Source organism: Giraffa tippelskirchi, chromosome 6 (genome assembly GCF_054371585.1).
Source record: "Giraffa tippelskirchi isolate mGirTip1 chromosome 6, T2T-mGirTip1v1.2.pri, whole genome shotgun sequence".
Lineage (NCBI taxonomy): Eukaryota > Metazoa > Chordata > Mammalia > Artiodactyla > Giraffidae > Giraffa > Giraffa tippelskirchi.
In genome coordinates this window covers 17,750,026-17,777,915 of record NC_137280.1, presented here as the reverse complement: position 1 = coordinate 17,777,915, position 27,890 = coordinate 17,750,026, and the positions used below count along the sequence as shown (strand labels likewise).

Genomic DNA, 27,890 nt, shown 5'->3' with positions numbered 1-27,890 from the left:
ACAAATGAAATTCCTAAAAGTAGACTACTTCTGCCTAGTTATTTTTAGTGTTTGCTGTTAGTATTTATCAAGCTTTTCAGTGTTAATTTGTCCTCCCACCCATTTCTCTTCCTGCCTCTAGTTGTAGGGCTTGGGATGGAAGGAGCATGTATCAGAAGCAGCTGGTGATCTCATAGAACAATCTCCTAGAGAGAGGAGACTATGGGGCTTTAAAATCAGCCTCCTTCGCCCCCAACTTGAAGAGAAGAAAGAAAGATCCGGATTCCATTAGCTTTGGAGAGCAACATAAGTGCTGATAAAAGTAAACCCATTGAAATGTGTAGGTGGTGCTTAGCTAGGTCAAGAGTACCAGTCAAGGAGCTGGGTCAGGGAACCCACACATGCATGAAATGTCATAATGCAAGCAAAAGTGGATAAGAGACCAGCTAAACAAGCAGATGCCAGAGGAAAAGTATGCCAGAGGAGAGAAAAGTATAAAAATCCATGCAGAGTGTAGGATCTGAGGGAGCTGAAGAACTAAAGTAACGTGAGGTGGGGTTGGACTGAAAAGGTCAGAGGAAAACTTCATAGCACTGGTAAATACTGCTGAAATACTGCTTGTTCCTACCTCAACTGCCTGTCCTATCTCCTGGAGGTAGTCACGCCCAGAACAGCTACACTGCTCTGGAGAGAAAACCCCAAAGCATGTTCTAACAGGCCTAGCGAATGAAAGCAAGACCCCTTGCCTACTGATCAAAGCGTTTACTTCTTAGGAAGTGGAAGACAACTGCTTCCTTTTGCAACTTCAAAAAAAAAATTTTTTTTTGGCTTGATTTTTTGTGTTCTTTTTGAAATTTTATTATCATTTTCCAGTTTCTTAGAAACTGAACAATATAATAAATGAAGTAAAAAAAAATTCAATTCATGGACTCAACAGTAGACTGGAGGGGACAGAGAAAAGAATCAGTGAATTTACAGATAAAATGTTGGAAATTACCACCTCCCCACTCCCCCCAAACTGAAAATTGTTTAGCAGATGTACCATCAGCATCCTGGAAGGAGAGAAAGAGAACAAGGCTAAAAAGGTATTTTTTTAGGCTGAAAGTTTGCCAAATTTGGCAAAAAACACAGACCTATAGTGTCAAGAAGTTGAGAGAAATCCCACCAAGATTAACCTGAAGAAATCAACACTAAGATATTGTAGCCAAACTTCTGAAAAATAAAGATAAGGAAAAGATCTTGAAAATAGCAAGAGAGAAATGGAATCTTATCTATGGGGGGAAACAATTAGAATGACAGTGGACTTGTCATTAGAAATCATGAAGGCCAGAAGGAAGTGGCGGAATATCTTTCAAATGCTGAAAGAGAACTGTCAATCCAGCCTTCTATACCCAGTAAAAATATCCTTTAGACATGAAGAGGAAATTAAAAGTCTTAGCTGAAGAAAAGTATAGAAATTTGTCACCAACAGGCTTATCTTTAAAAAATAGCTAAAGAAAATTCTCCAAAGAGGAAATTATAAAAGAGGGGCTCTTGGAGTAATAAGAAGGAAGAAAAAATAATACAAAGAATAAAAATAGGAGTAAGTATAATAAACTTTCTTTCTCTTAAGTTTTTAAAATTAGGTTTGATGATTGAAGCAAAAATTGTAACACTGCCTGATATGATTTTCAATGCAAGGAGATTTTTTAAAAATTATTTTAGAAAGAGGGAGAGTAAAGGGATGTAAAGGGAGGTAAGGGGTTTACTTGAACTGATATAACATCAGCAATAATGCATACTTCAGTTATGTATATTTAGTGTAATATGGAGAGCAATTTGTGTGTGTGTGTGTGTGTGAATTTTATTTAAAATACATTTGTTAGACTGGAGTGAAAATGGAACTGGGAAAGCAGTAGAGAGGGAAATGTGAAAAGGCTTTTTCCTCTTACTTTTATGCTGGTATCTTAATTTCCTTGTTATATACCCATTTATCTTTTCTTTTCTTTTAATTTATTTTTAATTGGTAGATAATAGTTTTACAATGCTGTGTTGGCTTCTGTGGTACAACAACATGAATCAGCCAGAAGTATACATATCTCCCTTCCCTCTTGAACCTCTCTGCCACCCCTCTAGGTTGTCACAGAGCACCAGATTAAGCTCCCTGTGTTATACAGCAACTTCCCACTAGTTATCTGTTTAACATATGGTAATGTATATGCTTCCATGCTACTCTCTCAATTGATCCCACCCTCTTCTTCCCCCACTGTGTCCACAAATCTTTTGGAGAACAGCTATTAAATAAGCTATACAAAGAGTTATACTGAAAGAAAAACTGTGGATGGAACTCCAGAAGATGTTCAAGTATCCACAATAATATTGGAAAATGAAAATAAAGAAAAAGAAAATAGAGAACAAACAGAAAACAAAAAATATAATGACATACTTTATCTCAAGAATATCATTAAATATAGATAGTCTAAACAAATAATATATTAGATGGAGATTAACACAGTTGACTAAAAAAATGACTCAACTGTGTGATATCTACAAGAAACTACCTTCAACTATAATAGTATAGAAGGTGAAAGTAAAAAGATGGATATACCCTGAAAACATTAATCAAAAGAAGGAAGGAGAGATTATACTAAAATCAGATAAAGAAGATTTCAAAGCAAAGAAAATGACCAAGAACAGAGAGAAACATTACATAATGACACAACAGTCAAAAAGACAGCAAAGATACATATTTTGCATGCAAATCCTAAATGTGTACCAAACAACAGAACAAAATATGTAAAACAAAATTGCAAAAGCTGCTAGAATAGACAAATCAACAGTTAGAATTGGAAGCCTCAATGTACCTCTCTCAGCAATTAGTAGAATAAATAGAAAACTAGCAGTCATGGAGATGAACACAACACTACCAATCAACTAGGTCTAATTTACATTTATAGAATCTAACCAACAACTGCCAAAAAGATGTTCTTTTCAAGCACCACAAAATATATGGCAAGATACACCATAAACCATAAAAACGAGCTTCAACAAACTTTTAAAAACTAAGATCATAAAGAGTGTATTATTCTCTGAATACAGTGGAATCAAAATGGAAATCAGTAACAGAGAGATGACAGGAAATTCTCTAAACATTTGGGAAAAAAACCCCAACAAATTTCCAAGTAATCTGTGGGTCAAAGAGGAAGTCGCAAAGAAATTTAAAAGCAAATACATTGAAGTGAATGAAAATACAATTTATCAAAATTTGTGAGACTCAGCTAAAGCAGTTCTGAGAGGAAATCTATAGCACTAAATATTTACTTTAAAAAGAGGAAAGTCTCAAATCAATACTCTAAGCTACCATTTCCAGAAATGAATTTTTTAAAGAAACTATAGGGGGAAAAAAAGAGCAAAATCAACTCCAAACAAGCATAAAGAAGAACATAATAAAGATAAGACCAGAAATCTATGAAACTGAAAAGAGAAAAATAATAAGGAAAATATATCAAGCAAAAAACTGCTTCTTTGAAAAGGGTGACAAAATTGATCAATCTTTAGGGCACTATCAAAGAAAGAGAAGACACATTACCAGTACGCATGCTTGTGCGCTGAGTCATGTCCAACTGTTTGCAACCCCATTGCAGCCCGCCAGGCTCTGCTGTCCATGGACTTCTCCAGGCAAGAATACTGGAGTTGGTTGCCATTTCCTCCTCCAGGGGATCTTCCCAACCCACGGATAGAATCCTCTGAGTCTCTGGTGTCTCCTGCATTGGCAGGCAGATTCTTTACCACTGTGCCATCTGAAAAGCCCCAATTACCAATATCTGGCATCAAAAAGGAGATATCACCATAGACCTCCTGACATCAAAAGAATAGTAAAAGAATATTTCAGACAAGTAAGTCTACACATACAAGTTTCACAACTTACGTAAAACAAACCAACTTCCTGAAAAGCACAATAGCAAGTTGTTACACAGTAGAAGACAGATAATTTAAATAGCCTTATAACTAAGGAAATTGAATTAGTTTAGAAACTTGCCAAACAGAAAGCTCCGGAAAATTTCACTGGAAAAGTCTACCAAATATTTAAAGGAGAACAAACATTAATTCTATAAGTCTCTTCAAGAAAATGTCAGAGAAGGGAACACTTCTCAGTTCATTAAAAGAAGCAATTCTAATAACTAAACTTGAAAAAGACAGTACAACAAGACAACTAGAGACTAATGACTCTCATGAAGACGGATGCAAAATCCCTTAACAAAATATTGGCAAATATTTTGTAGCATTCAGCAGTATATAAAAATAATTATGTATTGTGATCAAGTGATGTTTATTTTAGCAAAGCAAAGTTCAGTATGAAAAGCAGTCAGTGTCATCTACCATATAAACAGTGTAAAGAGAAAGTATCACAATTACACTAATTGAAGCAGAAAAATCATTTGACAATATTCAGCACCCATTCACGACAAAAAAAAAAAAAAGAAAGAAAAGCTTTCAGAAAAATTGGAATAGAAGAAAACTTTCTAAAATTAATTTTTAAAAAATCTATGAAACACCTGCAGCTAACAGCATACTTAACAGTGGAAGACTAAATCCTTTCCTCATAAGATTAGGAGCAACGTAGGAATGCCCTCTTTCACAACCCCTATTCAACATAGTACTAGAAGTTCTAAACAATGCAATAAAGTAAGAAGAGAAAATAAAAGGCTGATCAGAAAAGAAGAAAGAAAACTATTCATTCACCATTCATATTATTCTCTTCTGGGATTGTATGTCAGATCTGTTGATCACTTTTCTATTGTACTGTCTTTTTCTTACTGATTTGTAACATGTCTTTGTATAATCTGATTGCTGGTCTTTTGTTGATTTCACATGTAACAAACTTGTCTCATATATTGGCATGTCTTCTGCTTTCTTTATTGTACCTTTTGATAAACAGAAAATCTTGATAGTAGAGCAAGCAAATTTATCAGTCTGTCCTTTGGTGATTAGCTCTTTTGTGCCATGAGAACTCTTTCCCCATTTAGAGATCAGAAAGATGTTCTCCTGTATTTTCTTCTACAAGTTTTAACGTTTTGTTTTTCACAGCTAAATCCTTAATCCGTCTGGAATTGATCTTTAGGTGTGGCTCCTCCTTGACTTTTGGCTCGGTAAATTATTCCAACCTTCGTGAGAGCTCTGTTATCTTTTACTTCCAACTTCCCAGCCATGCTGGTTCTGATGCTCTGTCTCTAAAAATTGTGTGGGCTTTTTTTTTTTGGCAAGCCTTGTAATTTTTCCTTGATAGCCAGACATGTTGTAGTGAGTAAAAGAAACTGCTGTAAATAGATTTTCAGTAATGTGGTCATGAGTTTTCAGGGAAAAGAAGTATTCTATGCATCCTATGATCAGGTCTCATCCTATGGTCAGTGTTTTGGTGACCCTGTGCCTCTAGACTGTGAACTTCATGAGTGTTTCTCAGCTAGAGTGGGTTGCAGTTGAGTAGTCCCTTCTCCCATAGTGGATGCCTGGAGGAGTCTGAAGCTGAGTATTTCCCTTCTCCAGGTCAGTGAGGCTCTGAGGATGCACTCGCAGGTTAAACTCTGGTTAGTTTCCCCTGAGGGCAAGAATGGAGTGCTCTGGCATATCTCAAAATGCTCTTTTCCCCCCTCTGTTCCAGAAGCCTGAGTGGACTTTTCTCTGGTATTTACTGTGGGAATCTGGTGGAGCTCCTTGAAGTAAATCTCACAGTATTGTAAGGACTGCCCTCCATCATGACTGTGTCCCCCCAGAGTGTTGAACTCTCAGAGTTGTCCTCATGGAGACTCCAGCAATTGGTCAATTACAGTTCAGGTTTTCCCTTCCTGGTACAGGGCTTCCTGCGGCGGTTTCTGCTGGCAAGTCTCTGAGACTTCCTGTATTCCCCTGCTGGTCTCTCCAATCTTGGGTGCAGCGGTTAATGAATCCAAGGAGAGTTGTTGATTTCTATTTGTTGTCAAGAGAGAGTGGTGACTTCCGAGCTCCTCGTACATGGAGCCAAACACCAGAAGTCTTCTGTTGTTTTTTAATACCTAAGTCAGTGAGAAAGTCTAGGGAGAAAACTCATCCATGGCTAAATCTGGGAAGATGGTCAATTCTCCCTTAGGTGGTCTTGAAAGAAATTTTGATCAAATGACCCTGGGTTTGTTTTTCTGTAGCCAAGGCATTTTTGTCTTAGAAATTTTGCAAGTGCTTGAGTGATACATGTTAAAAAGCTAAATACACCAAAAACAGAAGAATGGTGAGAGAATCCCCTCTTGGCATTGTAGCCATGACTCAGATCATTTAAATGAGCTATTTGTTAAAAAGAAAGCATAAATTTAAAATGCCTGTTTGTACAGTATTCAGAGTATGGATTCTGCTTATGGAGAGGCAACACAGAGAGTCAGGAAACCTGGGGTTAAGCCCTGATCTGTCATAACCAGATTGTTAAGCTGCTTTGTATAAGGCGTATGTTTAGCTGCTCGGAACAAGAACCCTTCTATGGCGGCTTAACAATATAGAGTTTTTTCTCATCTAACAGCCCAGGAGGAGGCAGACAAGGCCCTGTATAGTGGCTTCTCCTTTCAATTTAGTCTTCCCAGCATGTGGTATACTTGTCACTCCATGGCTGCAACATATGGCTCCACCTCTGACATTTTACTAGTGTTTCAGGCATTAGAAGGGGAAGGGCGAAAAGCAAACGCCAGAGCCCTTTGATAGAGCTGTTCCAAACACTCTACCTAGTACCTTCAGCTTACATGTCCAGGGCCCAAAGTGTTCCACCTGCCCAACCTTAGCTGTAGTTTAAACAGGGCAAATTGCTGCCCTGAGCAAAATCAAGGTCCAGTTAGAACAAAGAGTAGACTGGGTGTTGGAGAGTTAAGAGCAGTGTCTACCCTGCTCTCTAAGCTCCTGCCAGGGTTATCTATCTACCTAGCAGGGTTGCTTGAATAACAAGGTGGAAGATCATATGCAAGCACACTTTATACACTATTTATGTGTTTCATAAACAAAGTGGAAAAATTCTGAACTATTTTCTTGGCAAACATAAAAACATAATGTTAATAGAAAATGTTACTAAATGCAAAGACTTGGGTAATCATATCTCTTGAACCTCAGCTCATTCTCTTTCAGACATCTTTAGATAACTCAAGATCCGGTATTTTCATAGATACACATCCTCAAATACCAATCTTCAGATTATTGCCGAACATTGTCATGGTGGACATTTGTTGATTTCCTCCAATATTCCTTTCCCCCTTGTCCCTTTCTCTTAGTAACCTGAATGCCCTTCCATGTGATTTTTCTTTGGAACATCCTACCCTCACCTCTGGGTTTCCCAGGCGGAACCAGCGGTAAAGAACCTGCCTGCCAATGCAGGAGACTCAAGAGACTCAGGGTAAGATCCCCTGGAGGAGGAAATGGCTACCCACTCCAGTATTCTTGCCAGGAAAATTCCATGGACAGAAGAGTCTGATGGGCTACAGTCCATGGGGTCGAAAAGAGTCAGACATGACTGAGTGACTGAGAGAGAGAGGCAGGCTGTCACCTCTCACAAGGATAAGGCTTGATCAAAGCCATTCAGCAAAGTACAGTGACTGATTCAGTGATGGGCAATCAGAATGACTTCAGAGGTTGAGACTGGCAGCATGCTAACACTGCCCTCTTGGAAGATGGATGTGTGATCTTGAACCGCTAAAGTTATTTGTTTATACCAAGAGGAAAGGCAACCAGAAGGTGAAGTCATTCTACAGAAAATACCATGCTAAGAGACTCACAGAGAATCAAGAGATATACATAGTGAAACTCTGTTTTCCTAAAACCAGCCCTACATCCAGGTTTTTCTTCCCCAACTCAATAAACCAAAATATTTTCTTGTTTTGTTATTTGTTTAAGTGAGTTTGAGCAGGGTTTTCTGTTACGTGTAGACAAAAGATTCCTGAATGATAGTTTCCACATATATTCCAGGAAAATTACATATATTACTTTAATATGCTGCTTATTGTTTTAAATAATCTATATTTAAATAATATTTAAAGTATCATATATTTGTACTTATATATACATATATATGTATTGACAGGTATATATTTATAAATATTATATATATATATTCTGAAATTTATAGTCCTTCCAGGATTAAGGTCATAAGGCCTGAATGTTACTAGAATGCTTGTAATAAACTGCCTGCGTGGCATCTGTCTAAAGGATTTTAAGCTCTGCAATAGAAGGATCTGAATATTGCTCTTTTAGGGACATATCATGTCTGTGGTACAAGACTCTCCACTGAGTACTTTGAGAAAAGACCAATTAGGCTGAGGTCTGTCAGTGTTCTTGTAGGTGTGTTTCCTGTTTCCTGTTTGCAAAGGCAACTACAGAAGAAGTAAAAGTAACAGCCTTACATAAACCACCGCTTACTGAGCTGTCAAGTGTTCAAGTAAATTATTCATTAATTATGAGTGATCTCAGTTGCAGGGCCAGAGAACTGCCGGCAATCAAATCTGTTGTTATAGCTGTGGAAGGCTCTGAGACCCAGGACGCCGCGTGACTGCATATTGTGAGTTACTTTTTTAACCTCTCAAATGCCTGGGTTTTGAATTGTGTACATTATGATTCAGAATGCAAAGATGTTGCATCCTGGTTAAGTTGTTGTGTGTTAAATGTTTTTGGTCTTTGATAAATAGAAAATGCTAGCTTATATCTGCCATTAAAGCTTTGTCATGAAGTATGCATTTCCATTTTTAACTCTAGATAAATTTCTGTTACCGAAAACTATTCTACCGTTTTACTTTTTAAAAAATTCTTTTCTGTAGTGACTCTGATTAAATAGAAATTTACTTAATAAAAAAAAAAAAAACAAGTAGGAGAAGGAATAATGAAATGAAAACCTGACTTGCTTCCTGGAGAAAAGGACAATAAGTATGTGCCCCTCCTTACTTTCCATATCTATCATTTAGTACAAAAGATTGAAGAGGATATTGTGCAGCAAATAGATGGAATACTTTTTAATTCAGAAAAGATTCTTTTGAAATTCTATTATAGTATAATGAGGGCAGCAGCACCCTCAATCGTGAGTTTCCTGTTAAGATAGGAACACTATTACTTTCCTACTTAGTCGATGTGGGTCTCAAAAGCCATCTCATTGAATGTTTAGGAAATTGGCTTTTCAGGAAGGGAAATCTATTGATTTATGAATTTCTTGGACAATTTTCAAAATATATTAATTGCTCCAGATGTGAACCAGCCAAGGTTTGTAGACAAGGTAATATGGCTTAAGCCTTTGTAATACTTTTTGTGACTGTTTATGAAGAAGGCGTGAATACTTACTTGGCCAAATAGTTCTGTATGAAGACCAAATGGTGAAAATATTAAAGTGAATGTGGTGTCAATGTATGGCAAAAACTATTACAATATTGTAAAGTAATTAGCCCCCAACTAAAATAAATAAATTTATTATGTAAAAAAAATAAATAAATAAAAAAAAAATAAAGTGAATGTGGGCCAGGACAGAACCTTAGTTTGTATTTTGCTGATATTTCAGGGAAGGGAGATAAGTCAATATAAAGTGAAACTTATATGTACTTAGCTCTTTTTCATCCCGCTTCCTTCATCCCCATTAACTCTTTATGGTTTAATTAATAGATGAGTAACATAGCTCATCTGGATATAATGAGAAAGTGAAAGTGAAAAGCCTTTCATTTTCAATTTGTATTCCAAATTGAATAAGGCCAGTTCTTTTAATGAAAGCTATAGGACAGTAATAAAATATTTGAAGTCAAGCTAGTCAATATCCATTGTTTTTTTTCTCATAACATTGATAACTAAGCCTCAGTGTCAAAATATTTCTCCTGAAGGCCAGGAAAGAATTATGCATTTAAGTTGGCAGTAATCAGGCGGCTTGAGATACTCTGAAGTACTTATGGATCACAACCCTCAACATGGTAGTAGCCATTGCATTAATTCCTTGGATCTTTGTGATATCAAACTAAAGAATAATAGAGAAATGTGTATTCTTGCCCCCAAAGACGGTAAGGCATGAGTATGATCCAACATAATGACCCTTCCCCTTAATGTGAAGGTGTGGAGACTCAATATGTCTGCTATTGGCCCTCCTCAAGCATCCGAGTCTCTCTCTCTTTTTTAAAAATTTTATTTATTTACTTATTTATGGCTGCGCTGGGTCTTGGTTGCAGTGCTGGGGCTTTCTCTAATTGTGGCAAGTAGGGGTTACTCTTTGGTTGCGGTGCATGGGCTTCTCTTTGCAGTGGCTTTTCTTGTTGTGGAGCACGGTCTCTAGAGCTCTGGCTCAGCAGTTATGACACATGGGCTTAGTTGCCCCGTGGCATGTGGAATCTTCCTGGGCCAGGGATCGAACTCGTGTGCCCTATATTGCAAGGAGGATTCTTAACCACTGCACTGCCAGGGGAGTCCAAGTCTCTCTTCTGGGTCTGTGATCTCAGGGCCAGGTGATTTCTCACTGCTCATTTCCTTCTTGAAAGGATTAGTCACTCAGTCATGTCCAACTCTTTATGACCCTATGGACTGTAGCCAGCAAGCTCCTCTGTCCATGAAATTCTCCAGACGAGAGTACTGGAGTGGGTTGCCGTTCCCTTCTCCAGGAGATCTTCCTGACCCAGGAATCGAACCCAGGGCTCCTGCATTGCAGGCAGATTCTTTACCATCTGAGCCACAAGGGAAGCCCTTTCCTTCTTGCTGCTGCTACTGCTAAGTCGCTTCAGTTGTGTCCTACTCTGTGCGACCCCATAGACGGCAGCCCACCAGGCTCCCCTGTCCCTGGGATCCTCCAGGCAAGAACACTGGAGTGGGTTGCCATTTCCTTCTCCAACGCATGAAAGTAAAAAGTGAAAGGGAAGTCACTCAGTCGTGTCCGACTCCTAGTGACCCCATGGACTGCAGCCTACCAGGCTCCTCTGTCCATGGGATTTTCCAGGCAAGAGTACTGAAGTGGGTTGCCATTGCCTTCTGCATTTCCTTCTTGAGTGAGCCTCAGATATACTCTACTCCATCTCTGATTTATGCAGAGCAATGAGAGGCTGAGTTTGTGCCAGAGGTTTGAGGCATCTGCCAGACCCAAAGGAGGAGGATTTGAATAAGAAATTAACTGGAAAGTTCTTGAGGCAGTGAAGGAACCAATTCCTGCTCAACTACTGTTGGTTTGAGAGGAGAAGGCAAGGCAAGGGTGAGGATGACCCCTTGAACAGAGATTAAACTTTCTAAGCTTTATGAAAGAATGGCCTAAGGTAGCAAACACTGCCCCAATTTCCTGGGCTTTCTGGAATTTTGTTCAAGAATTCCAGACTCTTGTAAAAATCATCTAGTGACAGAGTTCCTGACAACAATAGATAGGAAAGATATATGTAAAAAACTATTTGAAAGTGAAATATATGAATAGAATCTAGGTTTACAATCATTTTTGATTTGCTGTTGTCTGGATATCTCTCTTTATCTCCCTTAGCTAGAATTATTTTGTCTGGATGCCCAAGAAGTTCATACTCTTCCCCAAGGCTTCCTATATGACTAACTTCTCAGTTACATGGATTTTTATTTTTCTGCAATTTTCTGCACTAAAGACTTCTTTCCTCCTCCTCTTAAAAAAATGCTATTTTAATCCTCTTAGCCTAGGAGCTTGCTACTTTTTATTTTCAATGTCTCAGAAATCCTCTTTTATTAAAAAAAAAAAACCTACTTCATCAATAGCATATCTTTTGTTCAGGAGTGGTAATGGGGAGAGATTATCTCAGAGCTGAGAGCACAGGATACCACATATCTAGAGGATAATTAAAGTATCCATCCAGATGTTTTCAGATAGAGACAAATACTGATCATTCAGATAATTGATTCCCTGCAATGACTTTCCATTCAGTCATGTTTTTAAGACCAAAACATATAATAAAGTCAATGCTTTTTTAGAAAAAAGAATAGAGTGTAGATGACTTCTCAGCAATTTTGCAGTAAGTTCTTTGAGTATCATGTAGACTTAGGAGAATGTTGTTTGTAGTAGATAACTGATGATTCCAATTAACCAAAAAGTACAGATGGCGCTAGTGGTAAAGAACATGCCTGCAGTGCAAGAGATGTCAGAGACTTGGGTTCAATCCCTGGCTCAGGAGATCCCCTGGAGAAGGACGTGGCAACCCACTCCAATATTCTTGCCTGGAGAATCCCATGGACAGAGGAGCCTGGCAGGCTAGTCCATAGGATCGCAGAGTTGAACACAACGGAAGCAACTTAGCACGCACATATGCACTGATTAAGCACCTACTAACTTGAGCCCTAGTGGAGAATGATATAGTGTAACATGACTCATATATTTAATAACAGATCATGTTCCTAGAAACCTAATTCATTTACCCATTCAGTAAATATTAAGTGCTTGCTGTATTTTAATAACAGGTACTGTGTTAAATGATGAGGATTTGAATGGAGAACAAGGCAGGGATGCTTTCTGTCTCCAGTTGAGTGGTGTGGGGATGTTAATCAAATAATTACAGAAATATTCTTTACAAATGTGATCAATACTATGATGGAGGGCGGGGAAAGCACAAAGAAAGATGGGAAACCAAGACTATAAAATAGAGGCACTACATCTAGTTGAAATGGTGATAGGGAAGGCTTCCCTGAAGAAATCGGAAGAGGTTGACAGTGGGGAGGAGTGTTCTAGGCCAAGGCCTTGAGGTAGCAGGGAGCTTGGAGCTTACTGGGAGCTGAACCAAGGCCAGTGTTGGTAGAGAGCAGAGGGAGCAAGATGTGAGGGAAAGCAGAGAGGTGGCAGGGGCAGATCATGAAAGACTTGGTAGAGAATGAATGAATGCATGAATGCATGCACGGACAAACGAACATACCATGGATTCGTCCTGTTGTCTCCTGTCATTAGAGTGAAAATAAAAAGGAGTTTGCAACTGTATAATGACCCTGCTATTTGGGAGAAGGTATTCATTTATTCATTTACCCGTTCGGCCAGTAAACACAAGACAAAATTTCCTGTTCACGTGGATCTTAAATTCTAGTTGAGCAAGCAGACAATATGCCCGGAAGCAAATATATAGGTTTTATAGTAATGTTTTATCTATGAATAAATGTTGTACGAGGTCTTTAGATGGAATTTTAAAAATCATTTCAAATATATATTGAACTGCATCTATGTATGGTTATTCCCCTGTTTAGCTAAATAAGGTTATGTCCTCTGGCAGAGCTCGGACCATGCTCAGCACAGGTGTTCTTCACAGTACTCAATTCACAAAGACTTCGGAGAAATTCCAAGAAAATAAAATCAGAAAAGGAGGGCTTCCCTGGTGGCTCAGCAGTAAAGAATCAGTCTGCCAATGCAGGAGACGTGGATTCGATCTCTGGTCTTTAGGAAGATCTCACACACCGTGGAGTAACTAAGTCTGTGCATCACGGCTATTGAGCCTGAGCTCTAGATTCCAGGAGCCACAGCTACTGAAGCAACAAGAGAAACCACTGCAGTGAGAAGCCCAAGCACCGCAACTAGAGAGTAGCCCGCACAGCAGTGAAGACCCTGCACAGCCAAAAATAAATAAATAAAAATTAAAGACACCTCTGTCTTAAAAAAAAATGAGAGGGAAGTTGAGAGATCTGTATTTGCTCTTGTTTCTGAGAAGCTAGTGATAGCACTGCCCACCTGCACCTTACCGTCTCTTCCTGGAGTGGTGGGGGCAGGCGGAGGGGAGCAATGACAAGATATAAATAAAAATAACTGAGTTGACACCAATGGGGAAAGGATCTAAGAGAGAGAGTACTCCAGAGTCTTTCTATTTCTTTTTACAAAAAGAGAGCTACATATATCTTATTATACACTCAAAATACTTTGTAGATTTTGCACACATTATCTCATTAAAAGGTTTACATCATAAAATCAACATACACATTTAAGGAACGATGGTTCTTTGCCACATTCCTCAAAGTTGTTATTTAACTGATAGTGCATGTTACAATCATCAGTGACTTACATTCAGAATATAATACTTACCTGGAACCTTGTTTGCGTTTTCAGTCATGCCTGTCTTTTCTGCTTGAAGATTTCCATGTAGTACTATTTGCATATCTGCATATAAATTATTACCATTGATGGAATTAATAAACCAGTGAACCTGTGGGGTCACCTTCAGGTCTTGCCTGCCAAAATCAGAGAGTAGTTCATGGACCAAAGGGAGGCATAATGCGTATCTGTTTTAATTTTCAGGAATTTCCTGGTTTCTGATTTCCAGATTACATGAATCAAAGTGATTATTTCTATATAAGACATGAGGAATAATAGAAATGTTGTTAGTGTGATCCTTTAGTACAGGATTTCTTAGCTGCAAAACTGTTAACATTTTGGACTAGATAATTCTTTTGTGAAGGGTTGTCCTATGCATGGTAGGATGCTTAGTGGCCTCATGGTGCCAGTAGTATCTCCCAAGTATGACAACCACTTCTAGACATTGCCAGATGTCTTCTTGGGGGAGCAAAATCACTCCCATTGAAAACCACTTCTTCAGTTCATCATCAGGGGTTCACAGTGCTGTTTTAGCTTTGTGTTGTATTGCAAACACATCCAACTCTTAAGTGCATAGCTTTCAGTTTAAAAGCATGGTTTCTTTCTAATTCTGTAGTTCTTACATCACAATTAAAAATTATATTATGAAACCAGAATTAGATTTTTATTCAGCCGAATGTGTGCAATCCTGAAATGGTAATGTGTTTTGTAGGGAGGGAAAGGGGTGGGACTGATTTACACTTTGAGGACCTTGTTTCAATCATTAAAAGCCTTATAAAATTTTATCCTCAAAGATTTAAACTTACTTAGCCACTCAACTATTTTTTTAAAGAGACATTTATGGGAATCTTAAGCCCTAGCGTGTGAGATGAGTGCAATTGTGTGGTAGTTTGAGCATTCTTTGGCATTGCCTTTCTTTGAGATTGGAGTGAAAACTGACCTTTTCCAGTTCTGTGGCCACTGCTGAGTTTTCCAAATTTGCTGGCATATTGAATGCAGCACTTTCACAGCATCATCTTTCAGGATTTGAAATAGCTCAACTGGAATTCCATCACCTCCATTAGCTTTGTTCGTAGTGACCTGCCTCCTGAGAAATCTGTATGCAGGTCAAGAAGCAATAGTTACAACTGGACGTGGAACAACTGGACATGGAAAAACAGACTGGTTCCAAATTGGAAAAGGAGTACATCAAGGCTGTATATTGTCACCCTGCTTATTTAACTTACATGCAGACTACATCATGAGAAACACTGGGCTGGCTGAAGCACAAGCTGGAATCAAGATTGCCTGGAGAAATATCAATAACCTCAGATATGCAGATGACACCACCGTTATGGCAGAAAGTGAAGAAAAACTAAAAAGCTTCTTGATGAAAGGTGAAAGAGGAGAGTGAAAAAGTTGGCTTAAAACTCAATATTCAGAAAATTAAGATCATGGCATCCGGTCCCATCACTTCATGGCAAATAGAGGGGGAAACAGTAGAAACCGTGTCAGACTTTATTTTTGGGGGCTCCAAAATTACTGCAGGTGTTGACTGCAACCATGAAATTAAAAGACACTTGCTCCTTGGAAGGAAAGTTATGACCAACCTAGACAACATATTAAATAGTAGAGACATTTAATGCCAACAAAGGTCTGTCTAGTCAAAGCTGTAGTTTTTCCAGTGGTCATGTATGGATGTGAGAGTTGGACTGTAAAGAAAGCTGAGCGCCAATAAATTGATGCTTTTGAACTATGATGTTGGAGAAGACTCTTGAGAGTCCCTTAGACTGCAAGGAGATCAAAACAGTCCATCCTAAAGGAGATCAGTCCTGAATATTCATTGGAAGGACTGATGCTGAAGCTGAAACTCCAATACTTTGGCCACCTGATGCGAAGAGCTGACTTATTGGAAAAGACCCTGATGCTGGGAAAGATTGAAGGTGGGAGGAGAAGAGGATGACAGAGGATGAGATGGTTGGATGGCATCACCGACTCAATGGACATGAGTTTGAGGAAACTCTGGGAGTTGGTGATGGACAGGGAAGCCTGGCATGCTACAGTTCATGGGCTCACAAAGAGCTGGACATGACTGAGTGACTGAACTAAACTGAACTGATGATACATAGAAACTTACATGAGGCACATTCAACAAGTTCATTTCTGGTTTTATAGGAAGCTGAAAACAGCAGAGAGAAAAAAGTGCCATCCTTGTATCCTTTGGTGATGGTTCTTGACATTTTAGTGTAAGTTATTACAATAGTATATTGGTTTAATGTTCCCTTAACATCTGTGGTTTACTCCAAGTTTCTGAAAATAGGAAAAACGTGTGTTCTGTTGTTGTTCAGTTAAGAAATGGCATTTCCAGATCACTTTAATCATATATGATTGAATCTTCTAAAGTGGTGCTGTGGTGCCTGGGGAGACATAGATTGCATAAATTCACTTAGATGTATGACTAATAAATGACACCATTAAGAGAATTTTATTTTGAATTCCTTTTTACTGTTATTATTTACTTTGCCTAAAGGCCTTTTGACTCAAAGTGTTTCATAAAGCTCAAATGAGACCAATGTTATTTTGTTAAATAGAACTTTCTTTCATGTTGTTATTATGTTCAGAAATATTTAAGAGCTTCCAACTGTCTCAAAAATAAAGTTCTAACTCTTTTCCATGGCACTTCAAGCCTTTCCTAACTGGGCGACAGTCCATCTTTTCAGATTTGCTCATCTCCATATCACACTTAAGCAGCAATGAACTCAGTTGCCCAGGGCATCCTTGCATTTTTCTGCCTTTATAGCTTTTCTCATGTTATGATCTCTACCCCACAGATTCCAATCCATGTTTCAGAATCATTTCTTCCATGAAATTTTCCCGAATTTTCTCAGTTGGAATTAATCTCTCTCTGTGTCCTATAATATTTGGAAAGCACTACCCTAGTGCTTTTCAAACTGTCTATGGGAAGGACTAGATTTTTTAAAAATTTCTTATTTATTACAGGCCAATATGTATCCTCCTGTCTATGACCAGCTGGGATAGCGCCATCTAGAATTCACATATCTGAACTGTCTAGACCCCATTCAATGGGCCAAGTCCACTTGATCACACATTTGAGTGGGGCAGCTATGTCCAATGCTGTAAATGTGTCTAAACAATTACTTGCAATCTCTGTACTGGTTCTGTTGCTGTCTGATGAGAAATAGTTCATGAGGTGGTACTGGTTCAGAGACTACACTTTAAATATCTCTGCCCTAGATGATAAGCTCTGCAAGACAGGGCCCAGATCTGCTTTTTTCATCATTATTATCCTAGCACCTGGCATTGCCATCACATGGTAAGAACACTTATTCCACATAGAAGTGTCATATTACAGATATAAGTACCAAAGTAGCTTGGATCAGATCTTGATCACTTTTTAGCATTTACAGGATGATCATGTCTAACCTGTATCAGTGAGAAATATCAGACTGAAAATAGAAATGAATGAGAATATAAGACTGTTTTCTTTTAAACATACATTCTCTTTAGCATAAAATCTATTGAAATTGAACACCCAACCTGCTAGTGCTGGTATAACATTTAAGAACGAAGCTCACTTAATGATTTCATTTTCTTTCCCTAAATAGTTGCAAAAACTCAATGTATTCAACTTAATTTAAGTGAAATAAGTGGAGCTTAAAAGAAATCTAAAACACTTTGCTGTTAAATAACAGTGTTGAAAAACTAAGAGAAATGTATTTCTTGTAGGAAATTAAACCAGAAAAAGAAAACTATATTTGAAATCAAAATGGCACCTCAAGGGGATACTAAATAGTCCAAAGTTTTAGTTTTGAAAATGAGAATCACATGGAGTTAGTTTAACATCTACCACTGTAATTTTCTACGGGGGAAAACACCTGGCATATGAGTCATATTTTCAACATTTAAAATTTAAGAGATATAGAATACTTGACAATGCTGTTTTTGAACATAGATTTCTAACTTTTAGTAGTTCAAGAATGTCTTTCTGAAGTGGTAAGTAGTTGTAATTGAACGTTCATATTTTTCATTGACTATTTCATTGTATTAAAACTGACAGTCAAGAAAAACAAGAACACTTACTGTATGTTTTCCCCACCCTTATTAGCCACCGAGTTTTCCATGGAACGTTTTTTATTTCTGGGAAACATGGGGCATATGACCAGAACCATAATTAGTAACAATTTGATGTTATAGGAATTCAGATTTTGGCAATTTCTAACTTTTTCCTCTGAAATTCAAAAGCAGTGAATACAGATCCTAAGGGTGCATTCTGGAGTCAGCTTTTCCCTCCTTTACAAACTGTGATATTGTTTTGAAGACTCACAAACACTTTTATAGCTCTGCCCTAGACCCAGAGGGTGCCAGAAGGAGGTGCTGTTCTAAGCACTTTACACACATCAACTTATCTAATCATCGCAATGACAGGGGAGAAAACAACGGCATGAAGACATTAATTTGCCAAAATCACTTCTATGAGAAATTGTGTAGTTGAGATTCACCTCAGGGAGTCTGGCTCCAGATTCTGTGCTCTGACTTTCATAGAGTAGTATCTTGTGCTGCATTGCTCCTGTAAGTAGAGATTGCATTGGTAGAATCCTGCTGAAGAGTTTATTTTCTTGCTGTCTCTGGGAAATGCTAGATGACTATGAATGATGGGTAACTGGGAATTCTGGGTAACCAAGGAATCCTGGGTGACCAGGGAATGCTGGGTAACTGGGGGAAAGGGGTGCAAAGCCCTTAGTTATCTGCTTACTCTGAGCAACTTTCTAGCATCTGTAAACCAAAGAATTGTCATCAGTACAAGGTCGGGAACTGTCCTATAGAGTCTGTCACTCTCACATAGGATCCCTAAAAACAGTGTTATCTTTGAATCAGAAGGATGAATATTTGTAGTAATCACTTTTGCTTTGTGTTGGAAGCCATGGCTGCTGAGGCTAATTATTCACAGAAGTAAGGCATCCCATGTTACTAATGGAGTAACTGAGGACTGAAACTGAGACATTGCTTGGCAACAGGCATCATAGTATTGCCTCTTTTGAGCAGGAGCAGCAAAGGCAACTGGTATGTCTTTTCGATGTCCTGGCAGGTATTCTTATTTTCCTTTCCAACTAACACTGCTTGTATCCTTTGTCCGGTATTAGCAAAGTGCTTAGACTGTGGCTTGGTGGGGCTCGGTTTAGGTAAATTCACTTAAGTACAGAGATCAACCCTGAAAGCTGGCGTTAAACCAATAGAACCAAAAAGAAATTAGGCTGCGGGTAAGAAAAAGTAACAAAAGATTCCTACAACCCCGATGTCCTGAGCGTTCAGTCTCTCAGTCGTGAGCAGCTCTTTTGTGACCCCATGGATTCCAGGCTCCTCTGTCCATGGGATTTTTCCAGGCAAGAATACTAGAGTGGGTTGCCATTTCCTACTCCAGGTTACTGTTCTATATAAGGCTCCTAATGTTCACTCCTGGCAAGTATGTGACGGTAAGTGATATCACTCCCATAAGATGCGGGAACTTGCTGAAATACTCTTCTGATGTATTGTTTTGTTGGCCTTGATCTTCCAGGAACTGACAGAATCCATAACTAAAAGCGAGCATAATCCATGTTTCCTCCTAATAAAAATGTAATGCTTTCACTAATAACCTCCTGGCCAGTTTGGTTTTCCTTCTTACCCCCCGTCCTCACATTACCCCCACCTCACTCTTCCTCTTAGGAAAGAAGAGGAATTTACCCAAGCCCTGTTATTTACCCAAGCCCTCCTTTCATCTTCAAATTAAGAGTTACTATACATCTGAGAATCCTGGCATTTTTCTACTATCTTTTCTTTCTCTGCCTCCAAAGTCATCCTAACTCGGTATCTTAAATTACAGTGTTCTAACTTGACTTCTGCTCTGATGATGAGCAAGAAATTCCAAGGATTGAGGCCATCTTAAAGGAAAGACTCTCTAAAGTGGCTTGAACAGTTGTGGGAGGAAAGAGGAGGTAATGTTCCTATCTGAAGACAGTGGGGAAAGAATCAGTTCACCCCTGGAACAGAGGCAGATGTTCATCCCAGAGCGGGGAGATGTTCCACTTGGATTGTCATCCATTGATTAATGACTGTTTGGTTCCAAGATGGATGGAGAAGTTTGGAATTCGAATGAGCATATTGTTTAATTCTTTGTCCCTCTTGGGGAAGGGTCCTGGAATGTGTGATTTTTCCTCTTGTTTCAGTTTGCAGGGCTTTCCACGTGCTTGGCTTTGCTTTTGCTATGTTGTGTCCTAGAATCACTAATTAATTATGGACCCAGTTCCTTCTGTGCACTTTGCTAATTGGATGTCTTGAAAATTGCTCCATGCTGGCTTAAATAATGAGAGAATTAAAAGGCTGAGAGGTGCTGGGAAAGATAGAGAGACCATGACCACTGGAAATTCAGCAAGTATCACAGCTGATTATCTGTTACCCCAGTAAACAGGGGAGACAGAGCACTGGGACCTCGGGGCTAGAATAAGTACACACAATGAAGCGATGAAAAGGGACAGAGTCAGCAAGAGCATCCATTGTTGAGAAAAACATTTTTGCAGATGGAAATCCTGTCTGAAGATTGTACAGTCTGGGTGGCTCCAGTCAGTTAATGCCTCCTGTTGGGCAAGTAGAAGGGGGAGTGTTCCCTGAGAACAGGGAAAGAGCCAGGACTTCGGAGTCCAATATACTGACATCTGTGTCTGGACTCAGCCATTTGCTAGCTGTGGGATTTGGAGCAAATGACTTTACCTCTCTAAGCATCCAGCTCTTCATCTGTGAAGTGAAAAATAATGGTACTTGTCTCAGAATTGTGGTGAGGAGTAAGTGGGAGCAAATTGGTTAGTGTCTAGACCACTTCCTGGCACACAACAAACTCTCAGTAGTGGCTCGCCATTATTATTATGCAGTTATGTTCTCAACATAATGATTTAATAACAGTAAAAATATTAATAACAGGTAAGGTGCTTAGCCTGGCACAGCTCAGGAAGGGTTGGCTTTAAAATACACTGGAGGAGAATCATTATTCCCATTCTGTCTTCTCCACTCTCCTCCTGGCCAGTTTGGTTTTCCCTCTTACCCCTCGTCCCCACCTCACCCCCACCTCACTCTTCCTCTTAGGGAAGAAGAGGAATTTAAAAACCAGATGAGAAAAGTGCAGCTGTTCAGCTGTGGCCTTTGGTTATTGGAAAGGAGAACCCCAGACCACAACTGGCCAAATAACCCCTGGAAACCGTTCCCAAAGTGCATTCTATTAGCCCTTGCTGTTACTTATGTCATTTAGACATAGGTGATTTGCAATTTCAGATTCCAGATTTTTCTTCCCCATTAGAATGAAAGTCTTCAAGATGGCAAGGATTTTTGTCTCTTTTGTTCACTGCTATTTCTCTAGTGTTTTGTTTGGTGTTATTTTGTTAGTGTTTAGAACTATGCCATGTACATGTATGTGTCCAGTGAATATTTGTTGGAGGGAGGAGGGGAGGAAGCAAGGAAAGAAGGAAGGACAGATGAACTTCATCCAGCAGAGCTTGAGGCCAAAAACAAAATGTCTTAGAAAGGAGATCTCCTGGCTAATCTAGTCTAATGGGTTGACAGAGAAGGCCTGTAGGTGTTCAAGTCAACAAACATTTAGTGAGCACCTGAAATTAAAAGATGCTTACTCCTTGGAAGGAAAGTTATGACCAACCTAGATAGCATATTTAAAAGCTTTGTTGGACTTTGCCAACAAAGGTCCGTCTAGTCAAAGCTATGGTTTTTCCAGTAGTCATGTATGGATGTGAGAGTTGGACCGTGAAGAAAGCTGAGTGCCGAAGAATTGATGCTTTTGAACTGTGGTGTTGGAGAAGACTCTTGAGAGTCCCTTGGACTGCAAGGAGATCCAACCAGTCCATCCTAAAGGAGATCAGTCCTGGGTGTTCATTGGAAGGACTGACGCTGAAGCTGAAACTCCAATACTTTGGGCACCTCATGCAAAGAGTTGACTCATTGGAAAAGACCCTAATGCTGGGTAGGATTGGGGGCGGGAGGAGAAGAGGACGACAGAGGATGAGATGGTTGGATGGCATCACCGACTTAATGGATCTGGGTTTGGGTAGACTCTGGGAGTTGGTGATGGACAGGGAGGCCTGGCATGCTGTGATTCATGGGGTCGCAAAGAGTCAGACACGACTGAGTGACTGAACTGAACTGAACTCTGTACCTGGCACTGCACCAGGTGGTAGGGATACAACAAATAATATACTGTCTTTGCCACCAATGACAGAGTTCTAGGAGGGATCCAGGCAGTCTTAAATGTGATGTAACCGAGGCACCTTTTGGAGGAAAGTGAGTAATTTGTGTATTATCAGTAGATACAGGGTAAAAACAGTACAACTTGATAGGTGCTGTTTTAGTTTCCTAGAGCTGCCATAACAAAGTATCACAAACTGGCGGCTTAAAACAACAGAAAATTATTCTCTCACAGTTCTGGAGGCTAGAAGTTTGCATTCAAGGTGCTGTTGGGACCATATTCCCCCCAGAGGATCTAGAGAAGAAGGCTGCCTTGTTTCCTCCGACTTCTGGTAGCCCAGGTACCAGGTACTGGTTTGTGGCAGCATAACTCGAATCTCTGGTTCTGTCTTCATGTGGCTGTCTTCCTTTTGTGTCTCTGTCTTCTCTTAGAGGGACTCCCGTCATATTGGATTAAGAATTCATCCTGCCCCAGTATGACTTCTTCTTAATTAATTAAATCTGCAACTACCCTATTTTCAAATCAGGTCACTCTGAGATACTGAAGATTAAGACTTCAACATATCTTTTTGAGAAGACACAATGCTGACTAGGATTTTATTTATTCTCACTAGGATTTGAGATGCAAGGTAGAGGCTTTAAGGTGACCCTGGGTGTCAACATTAAGTGAGTTGATTCAAAGTCGCTAAGTCATATCTGAGGATATCAGTAAATCTTGTATTTATACAGATATATAGATTAATAGATACACATATATGTATGTATATCTACACAACTATGTTCTTATATGCAGATGTGTATGTATGTACATCACACATATACATACACTCATATACATATTTGTATACATATGCAGATAAATAGATATAGAAATTAATATTGATATGTGTGTATTGATGGGTTCATGTATATACATGTATTTTCTAGCTATATCTACTGAATGAGTCTAGAAAGCAATGATGCCCAGTAACAAGGAACACAACCAGCTCCCACATCTTGGTTTCTAAATACCCTTCTCCAATCAAAGACACCAAGGCTCTTTGGAGGAATGGCTGATTTTAGAGCTGAGGCAGGGAAAAAGGCAAGATGAATTTGGGGTACCTTGTAGTGCTAGAATGTTTAAAAGTGCTTTTTTTTTTTTAAGGATAGAGCATGTCAAAAGACATATGAAAGCTCCCTGTAGCCAAAGCTGGACTAATTTAAGGAAAAAAAAGAAAAGTAGAAATTCCCTGATGGTCCAGTGGTTAGGATGCTGAGATCCCACTGCAGGGGGCACAGTTTGGTCCCTGGTTAGGAACTAAGATCCTGCAAGCTGCATGGCATGGATGAAAAAAGAAAAGAAAGAAAGAAAGAAAGAAAGATAATGATAGTATTAGTATAGGTTATGGCCAAAAGAATAAAATATACCCATGTGTCTATACTGGTATAAAGAAATGATAGAATTAATAAACAAATAAATAGAAGCAAATCTTTCTTACAGAAGAATTCAAACTACAAATGTAGACAATATGAGGGCAAAAAAAAAAAATTATCCTTAGAACACTGAAACAGACGAGTTGCTGCAGACAAGATCCACTGATGAATCCTATGATTAATGGGCAAATCTTTAGGAGAAAAAGGATGTTTGCATAGTCTCAGAGTCTCTCTCCCAAAAGATTTACTGATTACTGGGGTAGTTTTCATCTAATATCACAGATTATTTGATAGTTCTCCACCTCCACCCAGGAGGTGGAGCTTAATTTTCTTTGGGTTTATGCTGGACTTAGTGACATATTTCTAAGATATAGAGTATGAAAGAAGAACTTTCCAGTCATAAACTTCACAGGTATTACTTAAGCAAGGGGTCCAGAGAACATCGCTGTTGATAAGCAATAGCATCTAATCCTTGAAATAAAGGTCACTTTACCTTGGTGGTATCCTTCCTCCAATTTCCTAAACCTGATCATGAGAAAATACCAGGCAAACTCAAACTGACAGGAAGTACATAACACCTGACCTCTTCTAAAGTGTTAAAGTCGTGGAAAACAAGGAAAAGCCCAGAAACTGTCACAGGTTGGAGGAGACTAAGGCGACGTGGTGACAGGTGCACTGTGGCATCCTCGGTTACATCCCGGAACAACAGCGACAAAATAAGGGGGAAACTGGCGAAATTCCAAATAAAGCCTATAATTAACTTAGTAATATTGTACCAATGTTAATTTCTTAGTTTTGATAAATATGCTACGGCTATAAAAGGTGTCAGAAATAGAAGCTGGGAAATTCTCTGTACTACCTTTGCAGCTTTTCTGTATGTCTAAAATTATTCTAAAATAAAAAGTTAAAAGAGAAAGCCCCGAGAGGAGGACTCCATAGCAATAACATCAGATTGTTCCAGTGACCGTTCTCTGGGTGCTTACATCACTTACTCTGGCTGTGTGGTCTAGATGAGATGCAGCTATCAGCTCCCCCTTTGGGCTGGACCCCACAAAGTCTTCACCCTGCCCTGAAGTCCTGACACCATCTCCCTCCCAATATTCGTGTTATCTCTCTGATTTTATCTCCTACTACTCTCCTAAATATTGTTGTTGTTGTGTTAGTCATTAAGTCGTGTCCGACTCTTTGCGACACCGTGGACTGTAGCCTGCCAGGCTCCTCTGTCCATGGGATTTCCTAGGCAAGAATACTGGAGTGGGTTGCCATTTCCTTCTCCAGGGGATCTTCCCAACCCAGGGATCGAATCTGTGTCTTCTGCATTGCAGGCGGATTCTTTACCACTGAGCCACTGGGGAAGCCCTCTGTTAAATATAGCTAGATATAATTAGGAATAGACAAGACTTTCGGGGCATTGGAAAGACTCATTTAGCAGAAGTAACGTAGTAGAAAGATTTAGAATAAGCAAACTTTGGGGTTTGAGTTCTAATTCTGCTGCTCTTCACTGGGGAGATACTGGCCAAGTCATGTGATTTTTCTGGCTTTTTAGCCTCTAAGCGGAAAGAGTTGAGCCAGAATGCTTCTAATTGTAAATTTGACGGCAATGGTTATCCTTGGTTACAGAAGGATATGAATTTGATTTATCCATTCAGAAAAAATTCTGCATAGTTTGGTCCCTAGTGTGAAATTGTGAATCCTCGCCTGAGTAACAGCTGTGTTCCCACTCTCTGCCCCAAGCTCAGTGCTTTGCAAGGAAGAAGGAAGCGTATCCAGAAGCTGACCTCATGCCCCATTCTCTCTGGTTACAAGTCATTTTCATCGAACGGTGCTTCTCATGCTTCAATCATTCATGTTCTATCTTCATGATTTTTATTATCTCCATATACACTACTATTTTTTACTTAATATCTTTTTTAACCACTTTATATTTTAACTTACATTTGCTTACATTTTAGCTTGCATTCACAGTAATAGCTGTGAAATTGCAGACTTGATAGCCATCTATATTTTTTCTAATGTATATTTCATAATTACACAATACAAGTCCACCATAACTAGGTACTACCCCAAATGCTCTCTACACTTTGGGAAACCCCTCCAAGAAGTGAAGGGAGGAGCCCTAGAGGTCTTAGTGCCATCTGTGACCTTCTTCCCAAGATCTTAGAACTCGGGAGGATTTAAAAAGCTTTTCTGATCAGCGAGAATATTGGGGATCCCATTCTAGGATACCGGGGATTCCTCATTTTATTTTGGTTTGGAATGAAGTACAGGAGTGACTAAGCCTACCCTTGGAGGGAAAAGCCCAAAAGGAGCTGGAAGGAGGGAAAAACAGGTATTTTTTTGGTTTAAAAAATAGAAGTCAATGGCAGAAGAAAGGGCTGGAGAGAGCAATTAACTGGAGTAAGACGAAGTAGCAGGGAAACAAGGGGGTGGTGAGGGAAAACTCTGGCGGGAAATGTGGCTGCTCAAAGAGTTGTTGTTGTTCAGTTGCTCAGTCGTGTCCACCTCTTTGCGACCCCATGGACTGCAGCACGCCAGGCTTCCCTGTCCTTCTCTGTCTCCTGGAGTTTGCTCAGATTCATGTTCATTGAGTTGGTGATGCCATCCAACCATCTCATTCTCTGTCTCCCTTTTCTCCTTTCCCAGCATCAGGGTCTTTTTCAATGAGTCAAGTCTTCACATTAGGTGGCCAAAGTACTAGAGCTTCAGATTCAATACTTCAGAGAGGCAGAGTGTAAAATGAAAGATGAGAGACTTTGTAGAGGTCCTGACATCTTTCATCCTTTTTAACTTTTGGACTCTCATTCATGGTGTGAGAACCGCTTAGATATGTCAGAGGGCCAGCTTGAAGGGCCAAAGGGATCATATTTTCCAAGAAACTTCCTGATAATGGAATCATATTCTGAACAGGTTAGTTTCTCCTTGACATATGACCTTGGCATAAGAGAGAGATTTAATACTGTCAGACAGAAGAGGTTAGCAAAGAGTCTAGATTTTCCCTAGCATCCTTTCGTACTTCAGAAAGAAAGGAGAGGACCTTAGCCTGTATCACAATACAGATCTGATTGATTCAAACCCACACATCTGGAAGGGTCACTTAGATTTAGAGTAAACTTTTTAAAAAAAATCTAAATTCCAGAGGATTAAAATATCTCTGTTTGGGAACATCTTCCCTGGCACACAGCTGAAGTAAGTGTCTGCAGATGGTCATAGCCCTGATGGGCGGAGGCATAGTGCTGGTATACAGCATGCATCGGACTGGACTCCAGTAGAAGCTGATGATCCTTGTACCACAGAATTTTAATTGAGGATGGGGCTGGGGGTCAGGGGTATATTAGGAGACAAGTCAGCTGCACAAGGGCCAGTTAGGAAAAATTTCCATGTTATTTTGTGTCTTTCCAGATTTTTCTGTTTTAGAATTGTGCTGTCTGAGAGGGAGTGCTGATATGGTTTCCATCCTTTCCAAAAGAGGACAGGAACTGGGAGGCTCTGAGAAGAGTGGGTATGGTCTATACATCCAAAAGAACAGATTCGGTTAAAAGACAAGACACTCTGTCAAGCTATGCCAAGAATGCTATTGATTACCCCTTCCATAGATGAATTTAGGAAAAGCCCCCAAATTAAATTGCACTCAAAACACACGACATGCAGTCTCATATACTGTCCTTCTAAAACATCAAGTGGGATATTTATAATAAGGTTTCGGTTTCTTTCCAAACTGAGGAGAACGTTCATCCAAAATCACATTTTCAGGTCAATTTCTGCCAGATATATTAATACTTCAGATAACGTATGACAACTTTTTTCCCTTCATTTTTTTTTTTTTTCTCAGAATATTGTCCCTTGAAGGTCCCCTTGTCTCTTTCCCTGCTTATTTTCTCTTTTCCATTTTATAGTGGATTCTCTTTAGAGGTAGACCCATGGATATTATCTTACTTCTCCAGGACTTTCACCTCCAAAAAAAAGAGAAAAAGAGAGACCATTTTTGTGTATACCTTGACATTTCAGAATTTTCAAGACTATGTCAATGTTTGGACCAAGTCAAACCTTCCTCATGGGCTTCCTTGATAGCTCAGTTGGTAAAGAATCCAGCTGCAATGCAGGAGACCTGGGTTCGATCCCTGGGTTGGGAAGATCTCCTAGAGAAGGGAAAGGCTATCCACTCCAGTATTCTGGCCTGGAAAATTCCATATATAGTCCATGGGGTCACAAAAAGTTGGACACGACTGAGCAACTTTAACTTCACAAACCTTCCTCAGCAACAGCCACGGTGAGTTGGCTT

The 27,890-nt window shown here is 39.4% G+C and overlaps 1 protein-coding gene across 1 annotated transcript in view; it reads left to right on the top strand.

Moving 5' to 3' along the window:
* NCALD (neurocalcin delta) overlaps positions 1–27,890 on the top strand; it is a 439,752-nt gene that overhangs the window by 250,708 nt on the left and 161,154 nt on the right. The window contains exon 4 of the mRNA XM_081503477.1: positions 8,428–8,515. The gene's annotated coding sequence lies outside the window, so the exon portion shown is untranslated. The remainder of the gene's footprint in view (positions 1–8,427; positions 8,516–27,890) is intronic.